The sequence below is a fragment of the Falco peregrinus genome, chromosome 6 (genome assembly GCF_023634155.1).
Source record: "Falco peregrinus isolate bFalPer1 chromosome 6, bFalPer1.pri, whole genome shotgun sequence".
Taxonomy (NCBI): domain Eukaryota; kingdom Metazoa; phylum Chordata; class Aves; order Falconiformes; family Falconidae; genus Falco; species Falco peregrinus.
In genome coordinates this window covers 18,108,080-18,122,620 of record NC_073726.1, presented here as the reverse complement: position 1 = coordinate 18,122,620, position 14,541 = coordinate 18,108,080, and the positions used below count along the sequence as shown (strand labels likewise).

The 14,541-nt window shown below is 40.5% G+C and overlaps 1 long non-coding RNA gene across 1 annotated transcript; it reads right to left on the bottom strand.

The window, feature by feature from the left end:
• Positions 1 to 4,626: 4,626 nt before the first annotated feature.
• On the bottom strand, positions 4,627 to 14,533 carry LOC129784821 (uncharacterized). Its single transcript, XR_008747940.1, has 2 exons — positions 14,114 to 14,533; positions 4,627 to 9,530 (listed from the first exon to the last, which is right to left on the bottom strand). It is a non-coding gene; the product is annotated as an uncharacterized LOC129784821 (long non-coding RNA).
• Between the last annotated feature and the right edge of the window lie 8 nt (positions 14,534 to 14,541).

The following is a 14,541-nucleotide window of genomic DNA, read 5'->3' as shown; positions in this document are numbered from 1 at the left end:
GGCCTCTGAACCAAATTCTTTGCTAGTGTAACTCCTTTGATGTGTATAAACCTGACTTCCACTTTCTTCAGTTATTGCAAATTTGTGTCTTGACTTTTCATGTGTTTTTTATGGTACAAATTACATTTGTCAGTAAAAATTCAAACTCTGACCTGAATGCAGTCTTGGCCGTTCAATACTGCACAATTAGAAACTGAAAGCTGAAATGATACATTTGAAAATATACAGTCATTCTAATTAATATTAGAGGAAAGAAAACAAAACCAGCAGCAGATAAACTTCACGAATGTTCCCCTGTAAATCCTGATTTTATTCTCACCAGCAAATTACCTGTCTAGCTAGTGTCTAGAAAGCTAGTAGCTGATTTTCAAATGTGCATCCATACTTTACCCATAAGTATAATCTGTAAAGATGCAAATGGAATGCAAATATTACAAACATTACATCAAATTCTGCTTCAAACCCAAACCAAATTATGTTCCAGTTTTGCACCAGTAAATCCCCAGCACAGGTCAAAGGCACAACCAGTAGCCAACCGAACAAAAGGCTCTAGCTGAGCTCTGAGCAAAAGCTTTACTGCACCAACCACACTGAAGCAGGAATAAAAAATACTAGCATAAAATAACAGTAGAAAGTAAGTTGCATTTATTCTCTAAATAGCAGACAAAATAACTGCGTAGTATTTGTGGTTCTCAAATGCTTCAGAGGATTGCAGGGTATTTAGTGGAAATCTTTCAAAATTGCAAAGTAAACTGATGGACATCTTGTTTATACATGTTACATTACCGAAATTGGGCATTACTATATTTAAATGAGGTTTTGTTGAAGTTTTTCACGTCCTACCAGTTTTAGACTAAACGAAACAGTGGTTTATTGAAATTGAAACATTTTCCAGTCAATCTGGCCTGAAGACAAGCCTTAAGTAACTTTAATTCTGGAATTGTTTCAATTAAAAAAAGAAAGTTTAAAGATGCTACGCTAATCATGCTAATTTATTTTTGCTGTGCAGGATCTTTTCCCAGCTTTTATATTTATTAGTTATATTGCCAAGAGTTTAATATCTGCCTCTAATTCTCTTTGCATTTATTCTGTATTCTAGATGGGTTGGGAGAGATGGAAACCTAACCAAAGACTGGATTACAGTGTTTATAAAGTATGCTGTAAAATGTAACACCTAGTAGCTTCAACTATATATTCATGGGGTAAGAGCAGCTGAAAAATGAATCTAGCATCTAGGAGAGCCTGAAACCAATAAGCCAGTTAATTTACAATGACATTCTCTTTTCTGTTGGGCAAATAAAAATAGAAGATACTTAACTGTAGTACTTACAGACCCTAAAATAACTACTTCTTACAGTTCAAAGATGCCCCATATTAAGCAAAAATGACCCCTGCCTTACACATGCATAGTTGTGCTAAAATTTGCAGCTTTATCTTTTAGGCCCAGCAGTAACTCCTGCGCTTTTCTGCTTCTGCAACATCTATATCCCTGTCTAGTCCAACCCCAACAAACCTGTAAGAAAGAACCACACATTTCCACCACCTTTATGAACACAACTCATCCTCGCGGACTACTAAGCCCAGTTTTGTTCATTAGCAGGCCCAGCTCTGGTTGCAATCATTTTGCCAGTTGAGTTTGTTATTCTTCCACGTTGCTTGCATGGCTTTGTATTACAAGACTGATAGTTACAAAGGCGCTGGGTGGTGGAGGGAGGATCAACAACAAGTCTTTCCCCTCTTCCTTCACTGGCTAAATAGTTTCACAGGTTCTTAGGTAATTCTCAATGACTTGGATGTTTTAATTATCCTTGGCTATGTTTTGAAACTTTGTAGCTCCCACTGCAGAAGATAAAGTCTTCCACCTCACACTGACTCTTTCTTATGCATCCGGGACTTCTAAGTGAATGAATGGCTTTTCACCTGAAAGGACCAGCCTGTTCTATCTAAACTGGTCTTCCAGGAACAACAGCATGTTTCAAAACTCAGCTTCCCCTGCTTGTGACAACTCTTAACTGAAAGGATGGTGAGAGATCAGCCATTACAGTAGGGCTGGTGCCCTGAACAAACCAAAAGCTGGCAGACACAGAGCTACTCTTACAGGGTCTGCAGGCCACTGAAACAGATGTACTTACACTGATTGAAAGTGGGAGGTAAACTAAGCGTGCCTGGTGAGCCCACTGGGTGTGCTGGAGAAGTGGTGGCTTTACAGGCTGACACATCTGAAGTGAAGCACTGAGAGGATCTCTACAAATAAATGCTCTGTGCTTTCCAAGGTATGGGGAAGGTGATGTCTTTGGGATCCCACTTTTAGATAAAAAGACATAGGAAAAAAGACTGAAATACATTACTCATGATCATTAGTTTCTTAGTCATGTGAGAACTACAAAAAGTACAACTGGTTAGATTTGCATGTGCATTTGTACAGTGCTCCTCAACGCGCTTCTCAGTGGCATGAGCAGAGCCTGATCAGTGAGCTGGAAGTGTGGCTCTGCAGGATGCTGCTTGGCCTTCTTGGTGACCCTGAGGATTACTTCATCATGTTGTTTTGTGGAGCCAATTTTCTAGCTCCGCCTAGATTTTAAGAAAGGTTACTCTTTTGCAAACTTTCCATACATTAAACAACTTCAAACCTTTCCAGAAATGACAAAAAGCAGATCAGCAGGACACTGTATTACTTTCCACTGACTTCATTGGCTTGAGTTCAGGCAATTTGAGATGTACTGATACTTAAAATGACCCACATGAAGCTGACCTTTACATTGAGAATGAAAAATATTATTTCAGGATTTTGAGAAAAGGAGACTAGTATTGATACAGACTATGTACCAGTAATTAAGGTGTAGAATAAAGAATAAGATTGTGGTAATTAACAAAAAGAAATGGGTTTTTTTATGCCCAGAATATAGAAATAAAGTAAGTTAAAATAGCAATGTAACCTTAAGGTCCCTAAACAACTGTAACCTCACTTCAGAGGGAAGTCACACAACAATCAGATGATTAGAATTAAGGCATTCTTTGGTGCATTTAGCTCCTAAATAATTAAAACTGTTTTTTTTTAAAGCTGTATTTACATTTTTGATGTAAATGTGGGGGTTTGGGGTTGGTTTTTTTTCCTCAGCCTGAGAATACCACTCAAGTCTATTATTCATGGAGTTCTTAAAATAAAATCGTGTAGAAACATTCATTCTGCACAATATGGGACATACAGCTCATTAGCTAACCTCCTTAGGCTCTCAGTCCAGAAAGCAGTTCAAAGCATCTAATTTCAGGTCCTTAAACAGTTCAGAGCATGGAAACTAAGCAAGCTTCTTGTTCCCATAACCAGGAACCACTGTCCCACTGCCTGTGTGCCCAGCACCACCCTGCCCATTCCCCTAGTCACTGTCCCCACCGGGACTGTGTGACCATGTAAACCCTACTGTAACTGCATGACACTACTCTTCTGTGTGGCCACTTTCCTCCTGCTGGGCAAGAAGCAGGTAAGAAAATTGGTTTGGCAAGTAATGATCATAGAATCATAGCATGGTCTAGGTTGGAAGGGACCTTTAAAGACTATCTAGTCCTCCCCCCCTGCCATGGACAGGGACACCTTCCACTAGACCAGGTTGCTCAGGGCTCTATCCAACCTTGAACAGGGATAGGGCATCCACAACTTCCTTGGGCAACCACTTCTGGTGCCTCACCACCCTCATGGTAAATTATTTCTTCGTTATATCCAATCTAAATCTACTCCTTTTCAGTTTAAAACCATTGGCCCTTGCCCTGTCACCACAGGCCTTGGTAAAAAATCTTTCTCCATCTTTCACAGAAGCCCCTTTAAGTAATTGAAAGGCTGCAATAAGGTCTCCCCGGAGCCTTCTCTTCTCCAGGCTGAACAACCCCAACTCTCTCCGCCTGTCCTCATAGGAGACCTGTTCCATCCCTCTGATCATTTTTGAGGCCTCCTCTGGACCCGCTCCAACAGGTCCGTGTCTTTCCTGTGCCCAGGGCCCCAGAGCTGGACGCAGCACTGCAGGGGGGCTCTCACCAGAGCAGAGCAGAGGGGCACAGTCACCTCCCTCGACCTGCTGGCCGCGCTTCTTGTGATGCAGCCCAGGATATGACTGGCTTTCTGGGCTGTGAGCGCACACTGCCAGCTCATGTCCGGCTTTTCATCCACCGGTGCCCCCAAGTCCTTCTCCCTGGGGCTGCTCTCAATCCCTTCATCCCCCAGCCTGTGTTGACACCAGGGGTTGCCCTGGCCCTGGTGCAGGACCTTGCACGTGGCCTTGTTGAACCCCATGAGGTTCACATGCTGCTACAGTGTCTTACTACTGAGGCTGAAGAATTCAGTTCCTCTTGGTATTCTGAAGCCTTCATTGTGGATGGCACCAAATACAGACTGTTTCTACACCAATTTTGCTGTCCCCACCAGTCTGCTGTCCTAGACAGCTGCTACCTGCCCTAGGGCTAAAGTTAAAAGCAATGTGTGAACTACAATTGATAATTAACATTAGATGGCTTTTGTGTCTGTGAAAAGCAAACCACTTATTTACATGCCTTCATAAAAGAGACTTATGGAAGTAAAGTATAAAATGGAAATTAGAAGACCTAGGTGAAAATTTGACAAGCAAATAGGCATTGACGTAAGAGAAATTACAGGGAACTTTATTACAATATTAAAGATACAGATTATAGATCAATGAGACTCCCAGGAAAATAAAAACAATTACAAAGAATAAAGGCTGTGTATCCTATTTCAAATATAATATGCAGTCACAGAAAACCACAAAGAAATGTAATAAGGATGATAAGAGGTATAGATTTTACATGAAGCGACATTAAATAGACTCCTCACCTTGGAATGAAGATGATAGGGAAGGAAAATGTGGTAAATGTATATAAAATCCTGATTAGAGAATGATTATGCACTATTTTTCTCAATATAAAAACTGGAGTACCTTGCACAGAATTATCAGTCAGGAGAACTAAGCAGACAGGTGTAATTTCTCACATTTATTAAATCATTAAACTAATTGTCACAGGAATTTTTTGGGTGCCAAAAGAATTAATAGGTTCCAGATTGTCTTGATTCCTGATTTTTATAATCTGGAAGAGGTACAACACAAGGAAGTACAAAACCTTTTATGTTTTATATATGCTTTCTTTTAACATCCATTACTGGCCACTGTCAGAGGCAAGATGCTAGTTAGATGGACCTTTGATGTGACTGGCATAGTTAGGCTGAAGTGCTATGGAAAGCAAATAATCACCTTTATTTAGCTTTTTTTTCCCAGTAGAGAACATGGGTTACAATAATATTTTACTTGTAATAAAAATACAACAGAGGAAGGATTACAGAGTAAATAACATGTTAATATAAACTGATAAATTTATGATAAAAATGGGGCAGGATACATCTAACCACACGTTTAGAATGAGAAAGCTCTTGAGCTAACATACAAACTTTCTCATGTAAATCATCTAATTATCTAACAGTATTATAAATCTGTAGCATGTGTATATATCCAGAAAATCAAGACTAAAAAAGATTTCTAGGAATTATGAGGTCTTCATCACAGGTCAAGTGATTGACAGAGTCTCTAACAACAGACATAAAAGGCCTAACCATGAGCCTGACAAACAGCTCTGCCCATGTAAAGGAAAACCATCCCAGAATCACAGAATGGTCGAGTTGGAAGGGACCTCTGGAGATCATCTAGTCCAATGCCCTGCTAAAGCAGGGTCTCCCAGAGCAGGTTGCACAGAATCACATCCAGGTGGGTTTTGAATGTCTCCAGAGAAGAAGACCCACAGCCTCTCTGAGCAGCCTGTGCCAGTGCTCTGTCACCCTCACAGTAAAGATGCTTTTCCTCACATTCACATGGAACTCCCTGTGCTGCAGTTTGTGCCCATTGCCCCTTGTCCTGTCGCTGGGCATCACCGAAAAGAGCCTGGCCCCGTCCTCTTGGCACTCGCCATTAAGGCATTTGTATGCATGGATAAGATCCCCTCTCAGTCTTCTCTTCTCCAGGCTAAACAGGCCCAGCTCCCTCCGCCTTTCCTCATCAGGGAGATGCTCCAGCTCCCTCATCACCTCCGTAGCCCACTGCTGGCCCCTCCCCAGTAGCTCCCTGTCTCTCTGTAACTGGGGAGCCCAGCACTGGACACAGCACTCCAGGTGCAGCCTCACCAGGGCAGAGTAGAGGGTGCTACTATGGAGCTACTAAGGAGCCAACCATGCTCCTTATCAATACAAAGTCAAATGCTGATAAATGCACGACAGTGCTGACTGGAAGGCATTCCTTTAGTTACTCATAAGCATAATGGATTCCACCTTTACAGTAACTACTCAAGAGAAAGGCCTAGGCATTGTAGTAGACAGCTAACTGAAGACACTTGCTCATTGCATGCTTATATTCAAAAGAACAAATAAAATACAGAAGCTACAAAAGACCACCATATAATATACTGATGATTCAAGTATATAATAAAGACATTTTCAACACGTGCAATAAAATGGAGGGAAATAAAAAGCAGTGGTTCAAATGTGAATGAAAAAAGCACTGAGGACTTACGAAAGCACCTAAAAAATTGGACTCTTCCACTTTAAAGCGAGAAAATAAAAAAGGAAATGAAAGAGATATGTAACACAATATAAGTTGGAAAGAAGACACATCAAGTATATTATATTCTTTATAAATGAAGAGTCATTCAAAAAAATTGAAAGATAGTAGACTGGTGAGAGTATTTTTTTGTTAAAGACAACACACTGGTTACCCAGCTCCACTAACAACAAGCTTCTAAAAAGGTACCATCCTGCATCACAATGAAGAACAGAAAATTACTAGGGGCAGTTAGTTATAGATCAAGAGGTTTTTTAGATGTTACAGAAGAAGACGCAAAAAATACAGAAAAAAGTTGCCATTGTCATACTGTGCTAGTGTAATCACCTAACACTGCAATAATATTCTACTTAAAAACAATTATATCTTGTTGCGAAAAAACAGCTACTTTATTTAGTAATAATTGTTATGATTCAGAAACTTAGTGACTGCTTTCTTCTAAAAATATGCGCACTCTCTTCCAAAATAAGGAGTATTCAATACTTTTATTTCTACTGGTAAACACCTGATGGAATTACACTCAGTTTATTGTTGTGGTGTTGGAAGCAGATCTTAGCTGCTCATTTTCCCCCTGGTTTTTATTTATAACATTGTAAAAATAATATATGTATCTCAGGACTCAATTCTGTGACATTTACCAAGTCCCACTGAGCTGGGAACCAAGCCTGCAAAATCATACTCATGAGAATACACTCCCTAAATCAGGTCAGCGAATAAAAGCTCCTCACATGAGTAAGGCTATAAGAATAGACTATAGGAGGTCAAGGTCAGTGGTGAGTTTTGGCTGAGTCAGGGTTGGAGGATAAGGCCCTTATGAATCCTATAAATAGTTCATTGTTAGAAGAGGTCAGATTGAATTCTGGAAGTATTTTGGAAAAAGAAACCACTGCCTGCGTGACTAATGACGTACACCTACCCAAGCCTCTCTGCTTATTAATGTGACATTTGTTTGGAACCAACACATATAATAAATAAAAGATATTTTTAGGATGTGCCAAGGAAATGTATTCAGATTTTGAGAGAATAATTTGAATGTATTTAAAGTGTTGCACTGCATCAAAGGAATGGTTGTTACAGCATTCAAATAAGCTATCAAAAACTAGTCGTTTCTATTGATCCTGATGGAAACAGGAAATCAGGCCAAGGATGCTAAGAATGGGATTTAGTTGTCTGACATACCAGGTAAGAGCTGATACCTAGACTTCTTTTGCTGTAAGTCAAGAGAAGCAAGTTTCTGTGCTGTCCACAGACAACTAACCCCATCCTAAGGCTGTAGTTTGGCATAAATTTAAACTGGCCTAAGTGAGCACTAACATAAGGAAAGGCAGTTTCCCAAATCCCTTTGCCCAGCATGAGTAGTTTGTTCCCAGTTCTGTAGAGTATCTTCATTCTTGGTGACATAAGGGTTCAGTAAACTTGAACAGGTAGCTGGTATGACTGAAACTAACATCTCCCACCTTCTCCTTTCTCCCCTCAGGGTTATTTTTCAGTTGGATCAGTTCTGTGGTCTGGAAACTATTCTAGCAGTAGCTGGGCAATGGACCAGAGCAATGCCGGGCAAAAATGACTGCTTCTTTCAACCTGAAAGTCAGAAGAAAGCATTTGGCAAAGGCTCTGAACTAGCCATGTAGGCCTAACATTTCACTGCTACCCATACAGGGAGGTCTTCTATTCTTCTGTTCCCCCACCCCCCGCCCTGCTGCCAGATGCACACTATCACCACTTCCCTTTACAATGGCTGTAGGCTTCTGTGACTAGAGGCACCTTCATAACCTGGCAAAAAATTAAACCATTAGATAAAAAGTAAACAGATTTTAGTGGGTTAGCAAGTAGAGTTGGATAACAGAGGCACCAGAGGTGCAGCAGAGTTGGCAAAGGGGCTGGATGACCTGGAGATGAGGGTAGGGAGAAAAAAAATGAGAAGGGATGGAAAGCTGGGATCATCCTTTCAACAGTCATGAGTTGTTAGATCAGCTGCTTGTCAAACCACACCCTCAGGGCCCCCTTCCATATTACACTGTACATGATCTAATTGGAGGCAGACGCAGAAAGGGACAGTCCCACTTCCTTCTAGGCCTCCAGCTGCACATTCCTGGTAGACCTGACAGCAGATGGGAGGGTACAGGAGACCCAGCACCCAGACTCAAGCAAAATTCATCATACGGTAAGTGCCAAAACCCATGTTGTATCAATTGCCCTCTGGAGCTCTTATCTTTCTTCATTAACTAGAAGGAGCCTAGACAAAGAACTCATAGTAGAACCCTAGTTTCAAAACAGCTGAAGCTCAATGAGATGAAACTCAGCTGATACATTCATCCTGCACTGTCCCTGTCTGTAGTCTTCACTGTACCATGCTGTAGCCTTACATTTTGAAGGAATGCATTTGTACAAAATATTTATTTTATAATAAAAATGACAATGAAAATGTAAAGGCACCTAAAAAGTGAAAGAAATTGGAACTGGTCTGTTGACAAAGGCATTATTATATCTGTTCCCAAAAAAGTTGCAAGTCTGTTGCACAGTATCAACACTGTCCTCTCGCAATGCAAAATTACATCAAAACCAAAAGATCACAAGGAAAAAAGGGCAATTTTTCTAGATACTACTGGTGAGTCCTAATGAGGCTGTAGCTGGAAGAATAAACACAGAGCAAAGAGCTCCTTCAACAGCTGTTGAGGCAGTGTGCACTCACAGAGCTTTCACCAGCGCTAGCAGGGGTTAGTCCGTGGAAAGAACAAAGGAGCCTCAGAGGGAGCAACAGAGGGGAGAACCGGCGGAAACAAAAAGGCCACTTGGACAACAGTCAGAGACTTCGATAGGTCCCATTCTCTTCCCCTCTCTTGCTTTGAGGAATACCTTAATTGTTTCAGACGCCTTGTTGACTTGAAATATGTTACCGGCTTGAGCATGTTGACTTCAATAAAGCTATTTAAAAGAAGAAGGTGCTGTTCAGTATAAGCATGAATAGCAAAATGGAATTTTTTTCCTTAGTAGTTAAGAGACTATTTCCTATGATTAATTATTAAACAAAGCATAGAAAAGCACATCCATGAAGCACTGGCATCTGTAACGGATGCTGACTGACTTCAGTGAAACTACTTCAATTTATGTTGATATTCTGTGATTGAAGATACTGAAAAAAATGCTGTTCTCACACACTGAAATAAAGGTATTTTATTCCACCAACCCTGAATCACAGCCTTTATTTTCACTACCAAAATACCAATTCCTAATCACATCTTATTTGTGTTTCAGAGAGGGTTTAATAAATATTGACCACCTCCTTAAGAAAAACAATTTATTTAAATATTTTGTGTTTGACTGGCTGAAAACATCCTTCAAGGAAACAACTGTCTAGACACATTGACAATAAACCCTCTGTTGCTGGAATAGCAGGAAAAGAGGTTGCCCTCAGTAAGCAGGACTTCCCAAAGTAGTCATGAGCTATTTGCCAAGCTGTCATGCGTTTAAATAATTATTTCAGATATTCATTCTTCATAAGCAGTCTTAAGTATAATTTCCTAATGCAGAACACATCAATGATTTATGGCTTTGTGTGTTGGGGTTTTTCATGAATAAAGCTTTATTTTGTTGAAAGAGCTGAAGAGTATGTTACACCTGTCAATGCCAGGATGGGCGACAACACCTCATCAGCCGCACACTTGTTTCATGGTATGATTTTGTAATTCCTGCCACACAAACTGTTTGAAAAGGGATGATGATAGGCACATAGGCAATTAGCACAAAAATTGTCGTTAGTAGTAACAAATTGCTGATGCTGGTTACGATGTGACTGCTTTCTGATAATTTGCCTGACTACACTGTAGACCAACTCCAGCTAAAAATTCGAGGGAGATCCTGTCATTAGTAAAGTAGAAACAGACTCCTGATTTTTTTTTTAAAAAAAAGAAGGGAAAAAAAAGAAAAATTTAATCTGCCATTTTTTTCTAAGAGCTTTAATTTCACATCCCTATCCCAGAGGTTGCTCCATTGGGAACAGCTTCTATACCTGCACACAGGTTCAGCTTGGGTCTAAAAACCCAAACTAACTGAGCGTGAAAATTAGAAAATGCAACTAAGTATAAATAGTGAAATTCATTATTTGGTTTCATGGTGCAAGCAAAAAAGAAGCAAAAGTCAGAAATGGTTTATAACATTAATTTCATTTAGCAGAGATAAGAAGTTGGGTTGTCTTTTTTTAAACCAAGAGCTTCATTCTCCATCTAGCAAAGCTGGCAGATGTTATCAAGAATACATCAGGCCCTCTGTCTTAATTCAAAGTCTGCTGAAGAAAGAATAAGGGGTTTTTTAGATGCTTACAGCTTTTGCAGCAAGCTTTTAATTTTATTTATCAAGTTGAGGTGGCATGATAGACTGTACTGAGTTATTACTTGAAGTACTCTGAATGAGTCAGCTTTGTGGTTTCTGAAGAATGTGTTGTGCTTCTAGGAATTCAACCTGGATCTCTGGGCCTGTAGATATGGCCTCTAATGTGCATAGCCAGACTGACAGCTCAGGGAATAATGAGTTTTACATAACAAGCTCTAAATCTTGTTAATTTTTTTTACAGTTGTCAATGGAAATATATATGAAAGGTAGAAGTTAAAAAATAAAAACAGCAGATAACTATGGGAACACAGGAAGAGAAAGAAGAAACCCCATCCCACTTCAAAGTATTAGGCGCTCTTCAAGTGACAGCAGCTGTGGCAAACACTTAAGATAGTGGTATCTTGAGGAGAAGAAACAGCAGCAAATTAAGTTTTCTTCATGGCATTGCAAATTCTTATGCAAGACCATTTGCTTGTTCCTTAAATGTAGGACTGTACAGCCCCAAATCTGCAATTACCTGTTGTTTCTTGAAAGATGGGGTATCTTGTACATTTCAGTAAGTAGGCACTCTGAGTTTCACTTCAAGGTTAATGCTGACACCAGTTGTCAGCATTTTATGTTTCCTGTGATAATTTAAAAAGTCTGACTGCTAAAGCTAATCAATTCAGAAACTGCATTACTTTCTCCATTTACTATGAACCTGATTTATTTGATTCTAAGTATTTTCTCTGTACTACACAAACACACAAACAGGCAGGCAAACCATCTGCTTTTTCTTAAATATGTATTTGGGAACTGAATGCAGATATATGTAGTCCTAACATATGTCACAGCTGTAAATTAAGCTGTCAAAAATAAGAAATTGCCCAAAAAGCATTATCCAAGCTTAATTAGTTCTCCTGGAAATATCATTCATCTTGTAGTATACAGTCAGTTTTCCTTAGGGTACCCCTTTTATTTTGTTCATAGCATGGGTTACATTTTACAAATGAAAGAAGATAGGACAAACCAGACTGTTATCTAAACCAGAAGTGGTTTGTCATTTTCATATATAATTGTGTGTGATTTTTTGAGAAAGCACAGATAATTACACCATGGAATCATAATGACATTGCCAAGGGCCATCATCAGAGCTAGACCTTTCAGAGTCACAAGTAAACCTCTACCACTTGAACAAAAGAAACGGGCAGAAATAATATCTTGGTTTTATATGGATAAACCACTGGAAAATAATGGATTTCAAGTCATTTGCTGGACAACAGAGAAACTTAGGAATCCTGATTTCAATTCTGGGAAGGCTGACTTCAGTTCTACACAGGTTATAAACCTTTGTCTTGTCTTTCCAGATTCACTCTTCCTCATTCCCTTCTGTTCTGGCTTCTTGCTCCTATCAATTCCTCTTGCTGGTACTGTCTTCCCTAGCTCTACGTGGCTACTCTTCTCATGTCTCTGTACCTCTAAACCCTGATAGTCATCATGAATCACCTCATCCCTTCCTGTTCCTCAGATCTCTTCATCTGCCACGCTACCACCTTCTCCTCACTGAGAAGATAGGGAAACTCCCGAGAATTTCTCTTGCCTCAGTTTCAGGGACTAACATCAGAGAAGCTTCCAAGTTCCTAGGATGGTGCACTGGAGGTGAGGTCCCACTCTATGCCAGGAGTCTTTAGAAAGCATATTTATAAACTTCAGTGAGATAATGCAAACATATTGGACATACAAAAATAACAGAGAGTCCTTTGCAGTCTGAACGGAAGTCTTGTTAACTATTTCCTCAACAAGAAAGGTTTTCCTACTGCACACCTGACCGTGAAGTCTTTACTTGTACAAACGCCTCCAGCAACTTGTACAAACTCTTCCAGTCCTTTCCTGAATAAGGACTACAGAATGGAACAGGTCACAAGTGAATAGAGGTCCTCCACACCCACTTGTTTGCATAGGTACTCACCAGCCCACATCACCTAAGAACATTTCCTACCTCCTTTAATCATGTTCACCAGCTTAAGTTCTATGGCAGACTCAGCAGTTACTCTGGTTAACTACATGCAGTTCCTACTGTCCAAAGGGCCTTTCACATACTGTGTAAGAGACGCTAGAAGAACAGATATGTCATATGATTCTCGGTCTGTAAATATTAGAGAATAATTCATCCATCAGTTATGTGGGCTCTCTTTCAAGAACTATAATAAGTGACATGATTGATTTTGAAACAAAAGAACAGTGACAGTTGGGTTTTGCTTGTTTGTTTTAAAATGCAGGACCATCAAACTAGGCAACTATATTTAATTTTCTTTCTTTTCCTTCTGCATTTGGAGTGCCTGCTGTTACAGGCAGACTCTTTGCTACCCATCTCCATATTTCTTTTTGTTTTGCTTTACAGCTGAAATAACAATTCTGCCACTTGGCCTGATCCTGGCCTTAAATGCACTCTATAGCTCTGGGCACAGGAGATTTTATCCATGTGAAAATTTCCCTTTTTGCACATACTTACAGAATCAGTCATTTCATTGGCTTTGTTCCCCTCCCTTGGTTGCCTCTCTGGTTGTGTCATTCCCAAAGACTCATAATCATGAATTAGCCCAACCTCATCTCTTAAAAAATGCATCCATTTGGGACTTTTTGTCTGTTTTCTACTTTTGCCTCTGAAATAAATATTCCAGTCCCTTTTTCAAGCTTTATTTCACAACAGTAAAAATATAAGCTGAAATTCTTGCACAACCCCTTGATACAAGGAGCTTTAAGAATGTCAGTTATGAAACTTGTGATAAAATTGTCAAAGTTAGAAATAAAGACTTTGAGAGAAAGCATATGTCTGCTTTGCATTTCGCTTACCAACTTGCAGATGTACCTGATTCTTATGTGGTCTTTATATAGCTCCAAAGCTTAGCAATGGGGGGGGGGGGGGGGGGAATGGTACTGCATTACCTCTTAGAACAGGCTCAAGCTGTTCTGTACTTGGTGTACATCTAGCTTGGTGTGTGCCCTTGCAGCCTATCCATTTTTACACCACTTTTAGCCCCTGACATCAGCCAGTGCACGTCAGAAGTGAAATGGTCATTACAGGCAGGCTATAGATAGCTGTGGAGTAGCACCTTATCAGCACTGCAGGTATTTTCAAAAGCTAAAAAACCCCAAAGCAAACAAACCACAAAACCCCCTAAGATTACACTAAGCTTTACCTCCTTTGCTAGTAGACAGATGAAAAGCAGGATCGGGTCAGGCCTAGTCTAAGAGGAGGGCATCCTGAGCCCTGCCAAGGCAGTTTGCAGAGACTTATCTATTCAGCAAGCCACTTCGGAGTGCATAATCTCGGAAAAACAGGGATGCTGCTTGAAATTCTGGAAAACACCTAACTGTTCTAGCGGGAAGGCGAGGCGGGGAACAGAGGGCTGGGGCCATCTGCTCAGCAAACCCCTGATGACTGACGCTTGACGGCCGGCCCCATCCTCAGGCACTGCCCAAGGCACTCTGGGTCATTCCGGCAGTAAAGTGCCAGGGAGGCTCACCCCGTCCTCCGCCGCGCCACGGGAGGAGCCTGGCCGCCCGCTCCGACGGGCAAATGAAGCCCTCCGAGGCCGCATTCAGGAGCGGCCCGCAGGCGCTGCCC